This window comes from Arachis hypogaea, chromosome 19, assembly GCF_003086295.3.
Source record: "Arachis hypogaea cultivar Tifrunner chromosome 19, arahy.Tifrunner.gnm2.J5K5, whole genome shotgun sequence".
Classification (NCBI taxonomy): domain Eukaryota; kingdom Viridiplantae; phylum Streptophyta; class Magnoliopsida; order Fabales; family Fabaceae; genus Arachis; species Arachis hypogaea.
In genome coordinates this window covers 41387965-41393678 of record NC_092054.1, presented here as the reverse complement: position 1 = coordinate 41393678, position 5714 = coordinate 41387965, and the positions used below count along the sequence as shown (strand labels likewise).

Genomic DNA, 5714 nt, shown 5'->3' with positions numbered 1-5714 from the left:
GTTCGTGGGTTATACCCAAGATCAACATACAACAGTTCGTGGGTTATTCTCGTAATCAATGATTATCAATTCGTGGGTTTTTTCCGCATATAAAATAGTTAACAGTTCGTAGGTTTCCCCGAGATCAATGATCATTCAGTTAGTGGGTACTTCCCGTATTTAACCAATTATCCGTCCGTGGGTTTTACTACTCTTTTCTCTTTGTCTGTTTACTCTGCTCTGATTACTCTTTTCTCTGTATCTGTTTTCTCTGCTCTCATTACTCTTTTCTCTATATCCCTATTACTCTTTTTTTTCTTTATCTCTTTAGTTTACTCTGGTTATTTTGTTCTCTGTGTTACTTTATTCTGCTCTGATTTCTCTGTTTAACGTTTGTTTTAAGGCTTATGTAAATTTCGGAATGAATAGTTAGCCTGTCCCAAGTATAGGTTCATTAAGTCTATACTGAAACAGTTTAACTTTTCATATAATACCTAACCCTAGTCACAACTCAAGGACAAACTCATTTGCCATAGTTCGTTCACTAATCTCTGTCTGTTTTTCTGTTATTAAAACTTTACAGACTTTTCTTTGGTGTTTATCTTTTCTTTAACTTCTTATCTTTCCTTTATCTTTGCCTCACTAACATGTTATTACCACTCCATAAGTGTGTTATGAAGGTAATTACGAGAGTCTATGCTTAAAGTTGTCTTTCTAAAGCTTTTACAGAAAATTACCTTTTTCGTATTATTTTATTATTTTTATTAAAATATTATTTTTAATTAATATTATTATTTAATATTTTATTATTATTTATTATTTTATTACTAAATTTTTGAAAATTACCTTGCCTTTACCTTTTAACCTTTAAAATTAACTTTTTACCCCAGTAACTTTTAATATTTCTACTTTAACCACTCTAACTTTCAGAAATTATAAAATAACCCCTCAAACACCAAAATAATTACAACCTTGCCCTTTTTAAGATCTAAGGCCTGTTCTTCCATGTTCTTCATCACACTCAAAGTGTTCTTCGTATATTCTTCATATTCTTTCTCTGTTTTTACCCGTTTTTCAGTCTTTTCAGCAACCGATTTTTACCGAAATTCAAAATAAATTCCCAGCCACTAAAACCCCATCTTTTCTACATGTTTTAAACACAAATTGAACCCCAATTTAAGGATTAGGGTTCATTTTTCCAGCTGTACTCAAGAACATGTTTCATAGCTTGAATATCATCAAATTTCATCAAATTTTCACCAAAATTTCAACAAGAATCACTCATATAAATCATCAACTTAAAGCACAGTCAAACCATATCATAATTAAACAACTTAGACACAATCAATCAAGATTAAATTCATAAAACCCTACCTGGTTTTGCTGCTCCTAATTTGGTTATACTTTCAGGTGGTCCTTAAGCACTTTTTCCTCCTAAATCGCATCAAGAACAACTTTAAATCCAAAAACCCTCAACTGACCAAATCTCCCTCAGCATGTTAGGAAGGGATATCTAACCTTAGACTTGCTGGAAATTAACGTTTCTTGGCTCTCAAGTCAAGTTAAGCATGATTCCTAAGGAAGAACATCAAGAAAACACATGTTTAAGCATGTTTCCTTGAAAACCAAATTGAACAGGGAGAGAGACAGCCATCTCACATTATTTCCAGCCTTGATATGTTATATGGTTATGTAGAGGGCGAAGAGAGGATCATTTTGGTGAAATGGAGTTTTTATTTGAGTTTTAGTTTAGAAGAAATCAAGCTTCGAAGATTAAGTGTTCATGAAGGTTTCTCTCTTTTCTCTCTTCTCATTTTCATCCAAAGGGAGTAAATGACCGTCCTTGGAGTGTCTTGGGGGTGTAAGGTGAGTTGTGATTGGTTGGCTTGGAGGTGGGTTAAAATAATATTAAAATATCTCAGGTGTATAACTACTAAAACTAGATGTATCGGAACACTCGTAAAAACATCTCTAAAAAAATTATTTTCTGAGCTACTAGCATAAATGACACTAGTAACATATTTATTATGAGAATAGAACATGTACGATGAAACCTTAGCATTGCTAAAGTCATTAGAGAGTGCTGGTGCTAAGCTACACTAGTAAACTGTAAACCTGGTTAAACCGATTTTCTGTTTTTAACTAAAACAGACCAGGTAACCTTATAATATCATTCAAGTATCTTCTAATACTAATATAATGATAATTGATGCCAGGGCATTTTGGCCAGTTTCATTGACCTTTTCTTTACTGTTTTAGGGTAGTTTCATGCATTTTCTTAGTTAATAAGCAAGTTTTGGATAGATAATCACCTACATCTTGATTCAAGCAAACATTGTGAATTTCATGTGATTTTAGGAGAATTATGCATGAATTGAATGACAAATTGGATAATGCATGTCTCATAACTTGGATTAGAGCTTTGATGCACTTTATTTGCTTGATTTCAGGACAAAGGAAGCAAGGAAGAGCCACATTAGCAGCCACGTTAATCTAATTAACGTGACCACTAATGTGGAATGGGAATAAACTTGCAACATTAATGAGAAAAGTGATTGCCAATAATGCCTTCGAAACCATCATGGCCCACGTTAATTTCCACGTTAACTACATTAACGTGGTAGTTAACGTGGAGAGAAAGGGGGCTCCAGCGTTAGTGGTAAAGGTGAATACCACTAACGCTCCAAACTGGTAATTAGCCACGTTAAGAGTCACGTTAACTCAGTTAACGTGAACTCTAACGTGGAAAGGGAAGACAATGCCAACGTTAGTGACACTCACCTTTGTCACTAACGTTGGACTAAGCCCAATTGGCCACGTTAAGAGTCATGTTAACTATATTAACGTGAACTCTAACGTAGGAGAAGCAAGGAATCGCCAACGTTAGTGACACTCACCTTTGTCACTAACGTTGGACTAAGCCACTATGAGCCACGTTAGTTGCCACGTTAATTGGATTAACGTGGAAGCTAACGTGGAGGAAAGAAATGATGAGCCAACGTTAGTGACACTCACCTTTGTCACTAACATTGGAGATGGCAATCACCACCACGTTAAGATAATTAACGTGAGGCACTAACGTGAGAAGGGGCGTTTGGAGCGTTAGTGACAAAGGTAAGTGTCACTAACGCTCTCGAGGCTAAGGCATTCCCACGTTAAGAGCCACGTTAGTTATACTAACGTGGACTCTAACGTGAGAAAAGGGGGGCTAAGAGCAACGTTATTGGCAAAGGTAAACGCCAATAACGCTTGCGATGGACCAAGAGGCAACGTTAGTGGTCACGTTAGTGCCACTAACGTTGAAGTTAACGTGAACCATCTTGGACTAGGAACGTTAGTGAAAAAGGTGATTGTCACTAACGTTCTCGAACCCACATTTTCACTTAACGTTAACGCCACTAACGTCCTAGCTAAAGTCCATGCCTACTTCACACTTTCTCTGCAAGTAAAGCTGAGCCCACTGAAGATTCCAAACTGCTTCAACTCAAGATCCAAAGGCCCATATCCAAGACTTGAAGAGCCAACTAGAAGATCAAAAGAGTAGTATATATAGGAGTAGTTTTGAACTAGAGAATAGCTTTTGGATTGAGAGAACCACTCTCTGTATAATTTTACTTTCTCTGCAACTTCTAGTTTTACTTTCAGAATGTATTTTCCATCTTTGCTTTCCATTCCCAGAGCTATGAACAACTAAACCCCTTTCATTGGGTTAGGGAGCTCTGTTGTAATTTGATGGATCAATAATAGTTTTCATTATTCTTCTTCTTTCTTTTCTCTTGATTTTACTAGAAAGCTTTCAATCTTCATCCAATTGGGTAGTTGTCTTGGAAAAGAAGCTATTCATACTTGGATCTCTTTGGAACCTTGGAAGAGGAATGAAGAGATCATGCTAGAAATGCTTTCTCATGTTGGACCAAATTGGGGTTTGGATGGATATAGTGACATATAATCCTACCAACATTTTGATTTGGGAATACATGTGGTATAATCAGTGACCACACTTCATCTCTTCTCATGAGCAATTAGACTAAGGAATTGGCTATTGATCAAGACATGAGAGATTGAATTACCAAGGAATTAGAATTCAATCACTTAAGATTGCGAAGGAGATCAATGAATGCATTGATTGAGGAAGAGATGAAAATGAACTTGATCCGAAGAATGCAACATCTCCCGAGCCCAGAGAATTTCCCATTTCTGATCTTACCCATTCTCTTTATTTTCTGCCATCTACTTTTATGCTGAATTCCCCATTTTCCATTTAAGATTCTGCACTTTATTTTCCGTCATTTATATTCAGTTTTTTATTTCCAACATTTACAATTCCTGCTATTTACTTTCCCGCCATTTAATTTTTTGCACTTCTCAAATCAACTTTTGCTTAGCTCAACTAGAACATTCCTCCAATTAAAGTTGCTTGACCAATCAATCCCTGTGGGATTCGACCTCACTCTATTGTGAGTTTTTACTTGACGACAATTTGGTATACTTGCCGAGGGAAATTTATTGAGAGACAAGTTTCCGTGCATCATGTTTATGGCGCCGTTGCCGGGGATTGATTTTGTATCAACAATGATTAAATTAGTGGATAACTAGATTGAGCGTTTTTCTTTTATTTGATTTAATTTCTATTTAAGTGATTTACTTTCAGTTTTAGTTATTTTCTTCCCTTTACCCCTACCCGTTTGTGGTGTTCTCTTATTTGTTACAATTCAGTTCACTAACGCACTAACTGTTTGATATATTGTATCACTCACACTAACAGCATTTCTGACAAGAATACTTCATGCATTTATCTCTTTCCTGCTTGTGCTTTGTTGGTTGTTTGAGAGGTAGAAGAAGTGGGGCTTCAACTTCCTTTGATTTTGAACCTGAGAGAACCTTCCTTAGACTAAGAAGGGAAGCAAGAGGAAAGAGAGTCGTTAGTGCTGAGGAAGAGGAGAAGTATTTTGAACCAAACATGGATGAGAATATAGAGAACCATCATGAAGAAGAGGCTCACAACCATGGCAGAGAAGGACCAGTGCATCATGCTGGACAAGAAAGAAGAGTTCTAGGCTCTTATATCAATCCAAACCCAGGAAACTGTGGAAGTATCATCCAAAATAACTTTGAACTAAAGCCACAGATCATCACCCTTGTTCAGAACAACTGTTCATTCGGAGGAAGTGTCCAAGAAGATCCCAATCAACATCTTACCACATTCCTGAGGATATGTGATACTGTGAAGTCTAATGGTGTTCATCCTGACACCTACAGACTGCTTCTGTTTTCCTTCTCACTCAAGGACAAAGCATCTAAATGGCTGGAATCCTTCCCGAAGGAGAGTTTAACAACCTGGGAAGATGTGGTGAACAAATTCTTGGCGAGATTCTATCCTCCTCAAAGAATCAACAGGTTGAGAGTTGAGGTACAAACCTTCAGGCAACAAGATGGTGAAACTCTCTATGAAGCATGGGAGAGGTTTAAGGACTTGACAAGAAGGTGCCCGCCAGATATGTTCAATGAATGGGTGCAGTTACACATTTTCTATGAAGGTCTTTCGTACGAATCAAAGAAGGCAGTAGACCACTCATCCGGGGGATCTCTGAACAAGAAGAAGACCATTGAAGAAGCCATAGATGTCATTGAGACTGTAGCTGAGAATGCTTACTTTTATGCCTCTGAAAGAGGCAATACTAGAGGAGTGATGGAGTTAAACAATGTAGATGCACTGCTGGCCCAAAACAAGATGA

The 5714-nt window shown here is 37.0% G+C and overlaps 1 non-coding gene across 1 annotated transcript; it reads right to left on the bottom strand.

Annotated features, from left to right (window-relative positions):
• Positions 1–5374: 5374 nt before the first annotated feature.
• LOC112780770 (small nucleolar RNA R71) lies at positions 5375–5481 on the bottom strand. Its single transcript, XR_003191586.1, has one exon. It is a non-coding gene; the product is annotated as a small nucleolar RNA R71 (small nucleolar RNA).
• Between the last annotated feature and the right edge of the window lie 233 nt (positions 5482–5714).